Source organism: Myotis brandtii, unplaced genomic scaffold (assembly GCF_000412655.1).
Source record: "Myotis brandtii unplaced genomic scaffold, ASM41265v1 scaffold136, whole genome shotgun sequence".
In the NCBI taxonomy this organism is placed as follows: domain Eukaryota; kingdom Metazoa; phylum Chordata; class Mammalia; order Chiroptera; family Vespertilionidae; genus Myotis; species Myotis brandtii.
The window spans coordinates 4861031-4877861 of record NW_005354829.1 but is presented as its reverse complement, the minus strand read 5'-3'; positions in this window follow the sequence as shown (position 1 = coordinate 4877861).

Sequence of the window (16831 nt, the reverse complement as noted above, 5' to 3'; positions counted from 1 at the left end):
CTGCAAGCTCAGAGGCCGGCAAGGCAGGTGGGGAATGTTGGAGTCCTCCTTCACTGAAGCAAGCAAGCCTCACGTTCGCTTCCAGCTGCCTGGCTGCCAGCCGCCATCTTGGCTGACAGTTAATTTGCATATACTCACTGATTAGCCAATGAAAAGGGTAGCGGTCGTACGCTAATTACCATGTTTCTCTTTTATTAGTGTAGATAGATGTGTGAATGGAGGGGAAAAAAAGCCTCCTCTAGTGGGATTCTGTTAACATCAATCTTCCATACACAAATGGTGAATGGTTGCAACCAAAATACTCTTTCATCATTCCTTCATTTAATAATATGTCTCATTAACTTTTTAAAAAATATATTTTTATTGATTTCAGAGAGGAAGGGAGAGGGAGAAAGAGATAGAAACATTAATGATGAGAGAGAATCATTGATTGGCTGCCTCCTGCATGCCCCCTACTGGGGATCGAGCCCACAACCTGGGCATGTGCCCTTGACCAGAATCGAACCTAGGATCCTTCAATCCGCAGGCCAATGCTCTATCCACTGAACCAAACCAGCGTGGACATGTCTCGTTAACTTTTAGGATATAGTTAACTATTTCAGTTGACTAGAGGATGTATGATTAGCTATTTTAAGATTAGATGGGGACAGACATTATCTTTGCTTTAAAGGTGGGACTCCTTGGACTGATCTCCAAAGCTAGAGCGTTGTTGCTTCCAGAAACTTTCTCGTCCTGGTTTCCATGACACTCCACTCTCCTGGTCTTTTGTCTACTTCCTTGGCTATTTCTTGTCATTTTCTTTTTGTGAACTCTTCTGCTAAACCCCTAAATTTTGGATTGTGCCTGCTCCTTGATCCTCTTCTCTTTCTGGACCTTCTCCTATTTCATATTGGGAGGTGAGTAAATATTGATAACTCTTACATTTATATATCGACCTCTGACCTCTGCCTTGATTTTCAGAGTCATATATCCAACTGTCCACCTCATTCTCCAGGTGGATATTGAAGTGGAACTTTCAAATGAGCATGCTCAGAACTGAATTTTTGATTCCTCTTCCTCCAGCTGCTTCTCTCTGTCTCTCCTATCTTCCTTAGTGGCAATACCATTCATCTGGTTGTTCAGGCCAAAACACTTAACATGCTGGACAGCTCTCTTTTCTTTGTGTTCCTTGTCCAGCTCGTTAACATGTTCTCCAAGTTGGAATCCCAGCACTCACCATTTATACTAGCCTACTTCAAAGCACACGTATTTCTCATTTGGGCGATCTCGCGAAAGTCTCTCAAATGATACCCCTCGACCAGCCTTGTCTGCTACAGTTTGTTCTCCAGGTCACACCAAGTAGAATTTATGTTTATGATTCATTTATGTTTCAGAGAAGTGACCGACTTGTGTTAGATTATACAGGCATAATGATGGAAGAAGGGCTTAAATCCAGTTCTCCATAGTCCTAAAGAGTTAACTTTTGAATGGCATTAATCCCATCACCTAATCATTTAAATTAGAGTATTGCATTTTAGATTCTATTACTAATAATTATATAGTCCTGTGTGCTGGGCACAATTCCAAGAGCTTTACATAGTTTGAACTCAATGAGCCAGATACTATTATTCTTGCTATTTACTATGCGGAAACAGAGGCATAGAGCTGTTAAGTGACTTGCCCAAAGTTATACAGCCAGTAGGCAGCAGTGGCAGGACTCAAACTCTAGATTTGTGCCCTTAACTGCTGTGTTATAATGACCCTCAACCGAAGCCACACGATTAATCCAACATGATCCATTAGTCTGTCTGGGAACATTTATTTTTCCTTTTGGACGTTGGCTATTTTATCTGTTAAGGGAACTCACTATGAGAACAAAATGTAGCCATGACTTTACCAGTTGTTTCCCAGGTATGTATAGCTAAGAGGAGAATCTTAGTCACTTTTAGATTTCTCTGTACATGTGATTTGGGGCCCACACTTTAGAGCTTTAGATGCTATTTACCCCAGGGGCAGGCTCAAGTGAACTCCCAAATTGCCTCAAATACTTTCTCCTTGGTAACATTTTCCCAAAGGCTCTGCCCTGAAAGCTGTTATGTGAAATGGCAAATCCTGTCCTGTCCCAAAGGGATTGCCTACAGTTTTAAAAAATGTTCGGCCTCTCTCTTGCGAGTATGCTGTGCTTTGTAGATTTACTTAGTCAAGGAAAACTTCAAAAAGGATCAGTGATTTGAACTGAGGCTTGACAAATGGGAAGAATGTTGAATATTGAAAGAGGAGGTTTGGCTCATGCCAGCTTCACATATACAAACATATACAAACAACAGGCCTGTTTGCCAATCATTTTATCAACTGGGATGCTAACCTCAATGTGTTCCAAAGGTAGCACATGGTATAGTTAACCTGGGTGATCTGTAATGTAACATCACCCCAAACCAGACTTTTGTTCTCTTTCGCTCCAGATGGTCCCCCCACCCTCTCCATCTTTGTGAATGATTCTTTGTTGATAAGGGACTCATTATCATTATTGATTAAACTTGGCCATCTCAGTCGGATGTCAGTGAATACCTTGCTCATTTTGATCTCTCTCAAGGCCATGCTTTATGCTTACTAGGTTTTCATTTGTCCCTAGATTGTGTTTGCTTGTCGTTGATATCAAGATTGAAAGCTCCCTCGGGGCATTTTGCTTGGAGATGGATGATGGTCCTGGATGATGAGCTTGGAATCTTGAAAACAGAACTTCACGGCACAACTCTGTGCCTGGTGCCTGCAACTAGATTCATAAACTAACACAGGGAGTACATTTCTATAGTAAAACCTTTAATCCGCTACATCTTTAACTCATCGGTGATTCTTTTCCTTACCTGCATCTTGAACATTTTTCTTTCCCTGTAGTGCTTTCTTGTCTATTGACCTCTAAAAATACCAACTTTGTTAGATTTTTGGTGAGTTCAAAATTTTACCCTTTGCTGTGAAGATGCTATTTTGGGGTAAAATTTAATTTAGAAGTGATTCCACACTTACAGAAAGGTTGCAAGCATAGAAAAACAGATGCCTGTGTACACACTGCCCAGGAACCCCAATTGTTATCATTTTACTGCATTTGCTTTACATGATGATAATTTGAAATGACCACTTTCAAGTCCTCTATATTCTAGGTCATTCACTACCTGTGTAGAGCATAAAAATGAAAATGTCTCTTTGGATGCCAATGAGAAGAGGATTAGAGAAGTGATGGGATTATTATTATTAGGAGGGGACGAAGGGAGGGGTAGTTATTAGAGGAAACAGATGTAGTTTATAATAATTTGGACTCCGGTGTGCTACGGCCCTTCAGCCGGTACTCTAGAAATGCACAGTGACACTAGTTTCTTCTGAGGTGCTCAGAATGTCTAATTTTCCAAAAAAAACCTCCAATGTCTGGTATCCCTTACCAATTGCTGACATAAAACAGTGTTTCTATTTAGGTCACTAACAGCGATGCAGAAAATAAATAAAGTCAAGTGCAAAGAAGTTACCCCTTTGGTCCACCTCACGAACTGTGTAGGGCTTTCTGGGGTCTCCCTTCACCTGACAGGGCACGCGGGCGGGGAGATTATGGGTGAAGCTGCGCATTGCCAGGCCTTCCCGTGGTGCGCAGCGATCCCGATGGGCAGAGCCCCTGGCTTTCCTGCCTGGCCCAGGAGGGAAAAGAGTAATGTGATTTGAATTGGCAAAAACCCATGATTTTCACTTTAAAAGGAATCTTTTATCCTTGAGCCTAAGCCAATTGAAATACCCTGAGCCTGAGCTTTTTTATTCAGACAAGAACAATGAGATCAATTTTCAACAGAAAATGAGGAAAGGGGAGAGAGATGGCAGCCGGGGTAATAGGCTATAAAGAACCAAGTTTGAAATTAAATGTTATGGCTTAAATAGTCCTGTAATTCAAGCCACCCCTCTCCCCACACTCCCACCCCGGATCCTGCATTAAAAAAAGAAAACTGAAAAACTCCTCACTGCAAAATGGAAGACAATCTTTTTCTAATAGAAGAAAATGCTCTCTGCAACATGAATTTGAGCTGCAGTGATTTGATTTCTATGGAGATAAAGAGGCAAAGAAGTTAGTGCTGTTTGGAAGGGAATGTAAATGCGGCGTTAAGGAGCGCGGAGGAAAACTTCACGCATGCCGGCTTGTTAGAATTTGCTGTATTTTATCCTGTTTTCACTGAGCAGCAGACGGGTTGCGGGGAGCTTTTTATTTAATTTTTAGGGCAATTAGGGGAAGGAAACCCAGGCTGAGTGACTTTAGACTGCTCATTACCTTCTGGCTGGCAGAAGGAGAGTGCATATTTTAAATGTTAAGATCAGATTATTTATAAGTTTCACTTTGAAATTCAAGGGCATGGAAGGAAGGATAACTTGATTAACAGAGGAAACAGCCTTCTGTACACAGCTGGTTTCATCTCCGTAATAGGTCAGAGTCTGAAGAGCAGCATTTCTTAGTTTCTTCCTGGAAATAACAAATTCTAGAGAACCAATGAGGTTAAAAACACACACTTTTAGATATTTACCCCCCAAAATCTTTTAACTAATGTTGTGATGGGAGTATGTATTCGTAGGAGACCTTGTTTGACTATATTATAATGACAATTGTATTTTATTTTTATTATTGATTTCAGAGAGGAAGAGAGAGGGAGACAGAGAGATAGAAGCACCAATGATGAGAGAGAATCATTGATCAGCCGCCTCCTGCACACCCCACACTGGGGATCGAGCCTGCAACCTGGACATGTGCCCTGACTGGGAATGAACTGTGACCTCTTGGTTCCTGGGTCGATGCTCAACCACTGAGCCACACCAGCGGAGCACAACAACTTTAATTCCTTTCCTGGAATGAATCCCTAACTCCCCTAGAAGTAGCTGGAAGCCTCTGACATCGGTAATTTCAATATCATATATCACAAGATGTCTTGGATTATTCTGTATAATGAATGCATCTAGATGTAAGAGAATTCGTGGTCATTTCACTTTCTGGCAGTAATGGCCGACTATCTTCTTGATCAGAGCATAAGGGCTAACAGAATTTTCTAAAAGTAATTGTTGAATGTCCTGCCTTGAAAATTTATGTGGTTTCCTTTGTAAGGTTGTCTAAAGGTCTTTATTCTTCAAAGGTCTTTTAGGTACAAGCAATGAAAATTAGCACAGCCCAGTTTAAGCAACAGAAAGACTTTGGAGTAGCCCAGAACAGAGAAAAGGACAGATCAGCCCAGCCCTGAGGAGGACAGGGACCAGGGCCCTCAGGACCTGGCAGCAGGGTTACATCGCCCTTCTCTCTGAGGACTGCTGTTCAGGTGACTAACTCTGATTCAGGTCCTGTGTCTAATTCCTCATCTCAGCTCCTCCAGCTTTGATCAGATGTTCCCCTGAGGGTCTATCAGCTGTGGATGGGGGCGGGGAAGAGTCGCAGACCCACGGGCAGCTGCTCATTGCTCCCATGTGAGGAGGTTCTTACAGAGGATGGAAGCCTTGTGAGACGAAAGCCCCTTAAGAGTCGTCTATTATACCCGACTAGTCTTTGTGTGGAGAAGAAACACTTTGTTATTTAAAACCCCAGCAGACCGTAGCTGCTTCTGAATCCCAAGGAAGTGGCAGAATTTCTCTTTGGAAAAGATGAGCTGTTTGGCTGTGAGAAAAAGATAAGCTTCAGGGAATGGCTTGGAAAGCATAGGAATGAGAGAAAGAACTACGCTGCCTTTATCACTAAAACAAGAATTTGGAGCTTGCCAAGGACTGGACAAGAGAAGAGGAACCCAGGTATAATGGGGAAGCTAAGAACTTCCATGGAGTATACAGTGAGCATGGCCAGTGGGCACGGTTGAAGGATACTTACAGTATGCCTATCTGATACACATATTTAATTTAGTGCTGTGACATAGCCCTCCTGTCTCTCCCCACACCTTAGTAGACATCTGCCTAGTCTTCAGTTTATTGATATTTTAGGCAGTGAAGGAAATGGTAGTTAAAGCAGTGTGAAGGATCGAGTGAAATAATCCCTTTAACATGACTAATGGAACTCACTAGGAACTCTAAGCCAGAGCCAAGCAGGAGAAAGATAAATGCTCCCCGCCCCTCTTCTGAGGAATTTCAACAGAAGTGGGAGGGACAGCAAATTTTCCTCCTTGGGTGGAACTGGAGCTCAGACTACACTCATTTAAAATTCAAGAGAAGCTAACTCCAGCAGAATTTGGAGATATTATATGATGAAACAATATGAAGGTGGTAACCTGGAGGGATTTTTAGATTGTCCTTTAAAGGATTCGTTTGAACATAAAACCATCTGTAGCTTCATTTCTCTCCAAAGGAACATGGCATACATATTGTATGTATTAGAGGGAAGGTGGGGCTCTGGTAAAACTTCAGAATGTGCACTTCTAGCAGTAAAATAGTTCATTGTGAAGAACCTTCACTGTGTAATTCTAGGGTTGCTGTTTTAACACAGAATGTCACTTTTGTAGTAGTAGGAGGGAACAGAGGTGTGAGTTCCACTAGTCCTCTGGCTATCATCCCTGTGTTGGACATAAACTCAGAGCAGAAAAATAGTCCTATCATCCCTGTGTTGGACATAAACTCAGAGCAGAAGTCAAATAGTCCTGTAGAAGATTCAAGTTAGTAAGTGATTCTGAAAAATGTTTTGGTTCATCAATTTTCCATTTTTCATTCTATGGAAGACATTGATTTTTCTAGGCGCCATTTTTAAAGGTGCCAAGAGAACCAGGGTAATGAGTTCCTGTTACTGATGTCTTCATTCATTCATTCACTCATTCTTTACAAAGCACATATTCATTGCATATAATGCTTTAGAAAGATGCTGGGTACTGAATGCATAAAACAGGGGATATTTAAACAAGGTATTAAAACACTGAGATAAATGCCAAAGAAGGCCAATAAAAGGGCACATGGAAAACAACCATATAAACTTGTCATGCCTAAAATTGAGGAAGGATAAGATGGAGGAAGAGATAATTTGTTTATACTTCACCCTTTATTTCTTTTTTACCACTTATCAGAAAAGGTATCCCTATTTCTTACTGCTTCCAGGACCTTATATAAGTGTTTTAAAAGACACTGTTTTTGTTATAGAAATCTCATTATAGATGGTGATTTATCTTTTGTGATTTTTTTATTTCAGCATTAGGCTTTTATGGACTAGTTTTAGGTCCCTGACCACCAGACATAGCATTGCCTCACTAGAAAATTTTTTGTTTGTTTGCTTTAGTTTCAAATGAACCTTTTAAGTAGAATTTATTTCAAATTGGAATTGTCTACTCATTATAGATGGTGATTTATCTTTTGTGATTTTTTTTTTAATTTCAGCATTAGGCTTTTATGGACTAGCTTTAGGGCCCTGACCACCAGACATAGCAAATTTTTTGTTTGTTTGTTTTAGTTTCAAATGAATCTTTTAAGTAGAATTTATTTCAAATTGGAATTGTCTGCTATAACATGTTAAATATGAATTCCTGCCTATTAGGATAAATTTTAAGAACAAGATTATAGCCCTAACTGGTTTGGCTCAGTGGATAGAGCATTGGCCTGCGGACTGAAGGTTTGATTCCGGTCAAGGGCATGTACCTTGGTTGCGGGCACATCCCCAGTGGGGAGTGTGCAGGAGGCAGCTGATCGATGTTTCTCTCTCATCTATGTTTCTAACTCTCTATCCCTCTCCCCTCCTCTCTGTAAAAAATCAATAAAATATATGTTTTTTAAAAAAAGAACAAGATTATAGAAATATAATTGTAGGTCTGAAAAAAATACTGTTTCTACCCCTAACTTGAAAAGCCTGCAATATCACATTTGGATTATCTTTCTACAAGTTACTTTAATTCCTCGTGTATATTTTAGGCAGAGAAACTTGACATTTAAAAAAAATTAAAAAGATATGTTTTTATTGATTTTTTGGAGAGAGAGAGAAAGGGAGAGGAAGAGATAGAAACATCGATGAGAGGGAAACATTGATCAGCTGCCTCCTGCATGCCCCCTACTGGGGATAGACCCAGAAACATGGGCATGTGCACCTACCAGAAATTGAAACTCTTGGTACAGAAGACGATGCTCAACCAACTGAGCCACACCAGCAGGGCAAAACTTGGCATTTTTAAATTCAACATTGAATGTTGGTTTTTAAAGTCTACCCATTTTCCAACAACAAAACAACAAACAACCTGGTTCAAAATGAGCAGGGGCTTGAAATAGACATTCCTCCAAAGAAGCTATACAAATGACAGATAAGCACATGAAAAGATGCTCAATATCACTTATCACTAAGGAAACGAACATCAAAACCACAGTGAGACCCCAACTCACACCCTTTAGGATAACTACTATCACAAAAACAGAAAATAACAGGTATTGCTGAGGATGTGGAGATATGGGTGCAGATGTGAACTAGCACAACCACTGGGAAAACAGTGCAACAGTTTCTCACAAAAATAAAAATAGAATCACCATCGATTGAACAATTCTACCTCTGGTATGTACCTAAAGGACTGAAAGCAAGGTTTCGAAGAGGCTTGTGCACCCATGTTCACAGCAGCATTATTTACAACAGCGAAAATGTGGAAGCAACTCGAGTGTCTATTGATGGATAAATGGATAAGCAAAACGTGGTACATGCATACAATGAAGTATTTTTCAGCCTTAAAAAGGAAGGAAATTCTGACATGTGCTACAACATGGATGAACCTTGAGGACATCATTCTAAGTGTAATAAGACAGTCACAAAAAGATTGCATTAAAAGAACGTAACTAGAATAGTTAAATCACAGAGACAGAAAGTAGAATAGTGTTTTACAGGGGCTGAAGGAAGCGGTGTGGGGAGTTATTGTTAGGTATTATGGGGAGAGTTTCAATTTTGAGAGATGAAAAGAGGTTTGGAGGTGGATGGTTGCACAACACTCTAAATGTACTTAATGCCAATGAACTGTACATTTAAAAATGAATAAGATGGTACATTTATGTTATGTATTTTACCATATTAAAATTTTTTGGAAAAAAAAAGTTTACCAATTTTTTTTTCTGAATTGGTGAACTCTTGTTTGGGAGCAATCATAAGTCTGTCAGTGTGCTTCCAAATGCTGTACACCCAGAAGAGCACAGTGTCATTTCTCTGGCACACCTGCCACATATGCGTGACCTGGTTCTGGTCAGGTGGAAACTGGATAGACCCAGGTTTAGGGTCACCTTGTAGAATGAAAGAATTTTACTCTTTAAGACCATCAACAAAAAAGAGACAGGAAAAGACTAAGAACTCTAGATTGAAGGACACTAGGAAGACAAATAAAAGCAATGTGTGTCTTCAGGTAGGAACCTAGACTAGAAAGAAAAAGAGCCATTATTAAGACAGATGGAAAAATTTATATGGTGTCTATGAGTCAGATGGTAGTGTTGTATCATTGTATATTTCCTGACTGATGGGAGTACATGGCAGTAATACAGGAGAGTATCTGTATTTGGGGAGGAGGAGGAACACACTGGTTCAAAATGGGCAGAGACTTGAAATAGACATTTAATCAAGAGAGAGAAGTGGAGCAAATGTGGTCAAATTTAACAATTAGGGAATCTGTGTGAAGGGCACACAAGGGCTCTTTGTTCTTATAACTTTTCTGTTGGTTACAAACTATTTCAAAATAAAAATCTATAATAATAAAAGCGTAATATGCTAATTAGGCCGGACAACCAAATGACCTTCTGGATGTCCTTCCTGACTAAGCCGCCATGGTGGGGGCCTAGGCAGAGGTGGTTAGGGGCGTTCAGGCAGGCAGGTGGAGTGGTTAGGGGTGATTAGGTAGGCAGGTGAGTGGTTAGGGGCAATCAGGCAGGCAGGCGAGTGGTTAGGAGCCAGTGGTCCTGGATTGCAAGAGGGATGCCCAACTGCAGGCTTGGCTGAGGAACTACCCCCCCACCCCCTTAGTGCATGAATTTTGTGCACCGGGTCTCTAGTAAATAAATAAAAGGAGAGAGACTCTGTCTCAGCTAATAAGCATCCTTTCTGCTCCTTCCACTTTTCCTCATTGGACAATAGCAGGGGGGAATTGTTGGTTCAGGACACATAGTTGCTCTGGTTCTGGTCAGTGTGGCCTGGGGAGAGGGCCATCATTAGATATGAAGGTTTGTTTAAGTTCCCCTGGTAAAGCCTAGGAATGGGGTGGGGGCACTCTGAAGGGTGTTCACTATGTTTCTGTAGAAAGAACTTGACATCTTTCTTTTCATTAAAACTACAAACATTTCTATTTAAGGGCACTTACCATCTCAGTGTTGTGCTTTCTTGCCTATCAGATTTTATGTTCCGGCAGATTCTTCCTTGGATATCAGTTCAACTGCATACTGTGTGATCTATTTATTGTTAAGTTCCTTTTTATAAATAGGTGTACATTCACCCAACTAGTGGGAGTGTTGTGATGAGTAAATAAGTAATGAAAGTAAATGCCTGGTGAAGAGCAAGCTCTCAGTAAATCATAAGGCTGATGGCTTATTGTAGTTTTCATTTTCATTACTTGCCATTCTTCAGTCTCAGAGATTTCCCCCCACAAAATTAATTGTATCTGAGTGGTAAACCTTTGACACTCCTTTCAAGGAGAGAGATTTGCTTTGGAAACTGTAACAGCCAGTTTTTTTTTCCAGCTCTATGCTCTTAGGTCTGTAGTCAATGTTTTTCATTTTTTTTTTTTTTTTCAGCTCAATGCTCTTAGGTCTGTAGTCAATGTTTTTTAATTTGAAGGGGTTAAATGAGGACACCCAAATATTGTTAGTGTAGTATATAGTCCCAAGCTTTTTGGTTCTATTTGCTTAAGTGCTTTATGAACTATTTTTTTTAGTCCCAACTCAGCCTTATGAAGTGAATGATTCTTTTTATTTTTACTTCATAGATGGTTTTTAATTAGCGTAAGTGAATTCACACAACCTCAAGAAGGTCAGTGATAGTGCTTAAACTCAATTTCTTCAAATCCTAGAATTCTACCTGGTCCTCTGGGCCTTGCCATTTCTCTTGATTTCTGTATTTTGACATGGTTATAGATGCAAGCTATTGTTCAAAAGGAAATCACAAAAAAAGCCATATGACTTTTTAATGAAAGAAATTAAATTAAGCAATACCTCATCAACTCAGCATTAAATTACATTGATTTATTTTTTTAAATGTTAATTTACGAATGACACTTTCTTAAGTTTTTCCCATGTGTTCCATATTTTTTCTTCTTCAAATTCATTAAGCATCAGACCACTAAAATAATTTTAATATTTAATATTTAACTTCTTATGAACTGACTACTTATAAAAGAGTTATGAAATCTTTTTCTGGGAAAGTCTTTCTGCTTTCAGGACAAGGTCAAAATCTATACTACTTTCACCTTTTATTGAAGGAAATGAGAGAATTCCAGAGGTTAATCCTTTGGAAATGCTGCTAGTACCACGTAATGCTAAGAAATTTCCATCAGGTCTTACTGTTATTCTGTTTTAATTTTTTATTGTAGTAAAATATACATAACACAAAATTTACCATCTTAGTTTTTAAAAGTACAGTTCAGAGCTATTAAGTACATTCATAGTGTGCAACCATCACTGTCATCCATCTTCAGAACTCTCTTCATCGTGCAAAACTGAAACTCTTTACAAATTAAACAATAACTCCTAGTCACCCGCCTCTGTGTCCCTGGAAACCACCATTTCATTTTGTCTACTCCAGGTACTTCATATTAATGTCTTTTTGTGGTTGGCTTATTTCACTTAGCGTAATGTTCTTAAGATTCCATGTAGTAACATATTCAAGCATTTCCTTCCTTTTTAAGGCTGAGTCATAGTTCTTTGTATGTATAGATCACATTTTGCTTATCTATTCATCCATTGACACTTGAGTTGCTTCCACGTTGTAGCTATTGTGACTAATGCTGCTGTGAATGTGGGTGAACAAGCATTAGTCACCTCTTCCAGAGACAGGTGGTTTTTGCTTCACTCTTTTAGGATGCTTGTTTGGCAGTCCCCCCTGGGACTAATACTTGCAATTTATGGACTAACCAAGTAAACTGAGTACATCAGCTAGGTCTCAGTAGAAAACAAATTTAACTTAAGTGATGCAAGATATTTTAATGGAGAGAACCCGTACAGAAATGTGTATATTTGGTTATAAGGGGCTTAAGGGAACTTATTAATAAGGAATCTGAAATATTCAGACATTAGCAATAACAGGAAGCAGTTAGCATTATTTGTCCTGAATAGACTAACCCCAGTTAGTCTCACAGAGCGCATTGAGATTATTAATAAGGAATCTGAAATATTCAGACATTAGCAACAACAGGAAGCAGTTAGCATCGTTAGTCCTGAATAGGCAAGGAGAGGAAATTGAGTTAACAGAGCCCAGTGAGAGTTGGAGATTTTTTTTAAAAAAAGGATCCACAGATAGTGGCCATGGAAGGATGCAGCCACTGCCATAGAAGTAATCCAGGGGTAGTTATGGGAACAAAATACCTCAACTTCTTTTTATCTTCTGCTCTCCAATTTATTGCCAATAAATTCCATTGGTTGAGCCCAATCAGAAGTCAGCCAGCAAGAGATAGCTGTCCAGGGTGATGCAACTCTGTTTTGGTGAGTCTCATGGGGAAGCAGCAGGGCAAAGGACAAAGAATGAATGAGGGTAGATTCTCCCTTCGATAAACAATTTTAAACATTAGAAGCTATAGGTAGGGATAGCTGATTTACTCTTCTCTTACAACTGAAGAAGTTTCATTTAATGTTTTCTTCTCTCTGCTGTGATGCAAAGGAGATGAAGCACACATTGTTTCTGAACTCTGTTTTTCATAGCAATGGGCCTTTAGAAACGGGATCAGAGTGTAGAATGGCTGGAAATGGATCATTTAACACCCTCTGCTAAAAGACATGACCATTTACAATGTACTTATATCCAACCCACTATCCAGAAAGACTTGAAGGCGGCTCTGCAGAAGCTGTAGTTGCAGCTTCTGTCTGTAGACAATGTTCATATGTGAATGAGGAGAAATTCTGACTGAGGAGAGAAAAGTCAGCTGAAACTAAAGGGAATCTGTTAAAGTGATGAAAAATGACCTGTATGGGCTTTTAGACACACTGCATGACCACGTGGGTAAAATTAAAGATTGAAGAAGCTTCTGTAAAGCAGATGTGATTGAATACAATTATTTTGTGATACGCAAAATGCCAAAAAGGTGGTGTATAAATGTGTATGTTTCTTGGAGAGGAGTGTCAATGGAAGGTAGATTAACAATACTGAAGGCATGCCTGGTCGGCTTGGCTCAGTGGTTGAGCATCGACCTATGGACCAGGAGGTCACGGTTTGATTCCTGGTTGGGGCACATGCCCAGGTTTCCGGCTTGATCCCCGGCTCTCTCATCATTGATGTTTCTCTCTCTCTCTCCTTCTCTCTTCCTATCTGAAATCAATAAAAATATATTGAAAAAAAAACACACTAAAACAATACTGAAGGCAACATACAGAGTATAACAATACCTAACAGTTTCCCATTATCTAGGAGGATAAGTGATACTCTAGAAACCCATAGTGAAAGAATTTCTATATTCATAGAAACTTGCACTATTTCTTTTTAACTTTTTTTTTTCATCTTGCAGAACCTCCATCAATATCTCATCACTTCTTCAATTATCCAGGAAGGCAGGAGCAGAGTATAGGCTATTACAGGGCTGGTTTTGCACATAAGAATGAGAGAGAGATAGGTTTAGATTCTGATCCAACAAAGTGTCTGCCTCTAAGTGCAGTGCTGAATAAGTAGACCTTGCTGCCTTTCATCGCACCTGTACCACATCCGCCCTTTCGATGTAAACATGTGGGCCTATCACCTCTTCCCAACACAATTTTCCACGGGTGACCCCATTTCAAAGCAATGTTTATTTAGCAAAGGTAGTGTACCCTGACAAGGTTTTCTAAGTAATTCATGGATGATTTTTATCAACAAAGAATGAAATGTTGGTCTCCAGGTGTAAAAAAATGAGTAGTCAATGCCTATCTTTAAATAGACAAAAAGTGCCTTCATCAAAGGGTACACTATGTAACTAAAATTTAGGAAGCAATTAGTACAATTTTCATAATGCCATTACCTGTCGCATAAGATGACAAATAATCACAAAAGCCATTCCTGATGGCCATTGTTCTACAGCTTAGAATGCTAAGCCTACTGGAGATGGGATATTGAGAACCAAGGGCCCAGCTGTATTTATATGATTAGTGAACATTTTAACAATTTGTGAATCTGTCCTTAAAACTACTAGGCTATCAAATTCCTCCTGCTCACTTACAAAGTTAAAGTAAAAATAAAAAGTGAAATGAGAAAGAGGAAAGAAGTGCTGGGAACCAGGAAAACTTGCTAGTTGACTCTGCCACTAACAACCTGTGTGACTACTTAGAACCAGGTTGACTAGAAAATTTTGGTGATTCTGTGACAACAAGGAAAAGGAATTAAGCCCTTGATGCTTGCCTTAATCAAATGAAGGATTCTTTGACATTTTTAGATATAAAACTAATAAGCAATTTTGAACTCTTTATCTAGCACGACTTTTGAAAATGGATTATAGGAAAAAGTCAATCCTTAAACAAGTCAAATTTTACATAAATAATTGTGCACTTTATTCTAATATGAATTTCTTTAGTCCTCTTAACATTTGAAATTTTTAAGAACTTCATGCTTGTTGCTTTTGGGGCTTTGATTATACTTTTTCTCTCCCTGTCTCTTGCTTTCACCTGGATAAATCATACTCATTCTGAATTCCCTCTAAAACTGGATTAAGCGAGCATAAATGAACCCTCATAATGTGTAGGCAGTATGTCTGTGTCAGGTTAGGCTAGTTTTGTAGTGTTAATAAAATTATCCCAAATGCTCAGCAGGTTTAACTCAATAAGCACTTAATTCTCACACTACATGTTCAATGCTGGTTCACAGACAGTTTCTGCTCCTTGTAACTACTCAGGGACTTGGCAAGGAATCTTTACTTAATATACACATTCACAGCCTCCATGTGGTGAATCATACCTTGGCTCCTAAAGTCTCCAATGGAAAGAACACGTCACTGCTATTTGCATATCATTGTCTAAAGCAAGCACGTGACCACTCTTTCCAATTCAGTATTTGTTCAACAAATACTAGTGACTACCAAATGTCACAGTGACATCCAACAACTTGGGCTGAAATTCTATCTCTGATCCTTGCTGGCTGTAACTTTCAGCAAATTATTTACTCTTTCTTTTGTCTCAGTTTCTCATCTATAAAATGGTGCCTTATAATAGAACAGTCTCATTGTGTTTTGAAAATTAAAAGTTAATACATGCAAAACACTTAAAACAGTGCTTGAGAGTACATTAAATTAGTAGCTATCCTTTTACCTCATATTTAGCTTTTGCCGCATTTTAATATAACTTTTGTTCATCTGATCATCCTACAGGAGTGGTCTCCTAGTGAATGGGAACCTCCTTGTTGAGAGTTATAACTCGAGAGCTTGTCGAGTAAGAACACAATTGGTATTTTATTCTCTTTGAGCTTTCAGATGACTGTCCTTGCTCTTTCCGATCAGATATTCCAGAGCATTTAGCTTCCTTACATATTCAACCAACTGCAGAGTGCCTACCCACTAAGATAATTTGGTTTAGGTAGGAAACTTGAGGACATAACCAACTACGTTCTACCTATTTATCTCTCCCCCCCCACCCCCCAGTACTTTGGAGGGGCTTGTGAAAGAAGAAACAGACTTCTAACACTCAGTGAGTGTTTCTTCATTAAACATTTAATAGTTCCATAACTCTAAAAATGGGAAGTATTTTCTTCCTCCAAATGTTTTCAGTAAACTTTCATGAGCGTATATGAATTACATAGAGTTTAAATGACATGTGGGTAACAAGAACATATCAAACTTCAATACAATTTCTCTCACAATTTGATTTGGCAAGGCGAGGAAAAATAGGTTACTTAAAAACTGTCAGAATTGCAGCACAGGGGTGTTGACAGCTGTGGAGAAAAGTTGAATAACATGGTGCTGAAAAGGTCAATGTTTCTTGTTGATATTGGTTGGTGAAACGGAAGGGCCTTTGGGATTGCCAAGTGCCCCCTGCAGGGACACACACACGGCAGCGGCAGCGGAAGTTTTAGGGGCCAGACTTTCTGAGACAAGGAGCAGGGCTTGTTTTCCCACGGTAGTTCTGAACTCAGAGTCATTCATGAACTCTTTTGAATCATTTTCCCCCAAAAGGCTCAAGTAAAAACTGTAAATTAATAAAACTGGGTAATAGTAAGTTTGGCAGGAGGCACGGGAATCATTATTCCTTTATCATGTGCCTTTTAACTGAGTTTAATATTGTGTTTGGAGAGAAAATAAAAATACAAGAAAACAAGAGAAAAGACTTTTGGCCAAAAAATAAAATAAAATAAGTAAACACATCTAGACTCAAAACATTTTTTTTCATTACAAACTCCATCATTGTGGATCACCCCCATTTTTATGCCTTTCTCTTTTCTAAGTCTTGTGGTTTTGGAGGGTGGCTCTATATATATTTCAAATAAAATGATTGGTTATTGTAAAAAAAAAGTCAGTGTTTGAAGCAAAAATTAAATAATTCTAATATTAAGATGAATGTCAGTTAGTTAATAAGAAAATATATCTTTTGGCCAATAATCCTTTCTGATATGTGCTGTTTCACAGAGCTTTGCATCCCAGGGGTTAAGCACATTTTGTAGGATATATCACTATTCCTAGTAAAATAGTCATCCACACTGTGTTCTTTTTCTTAAACAGATATGGATATTTATACTTCATGGCCATCAACATTGTGATGAATAAAAAAA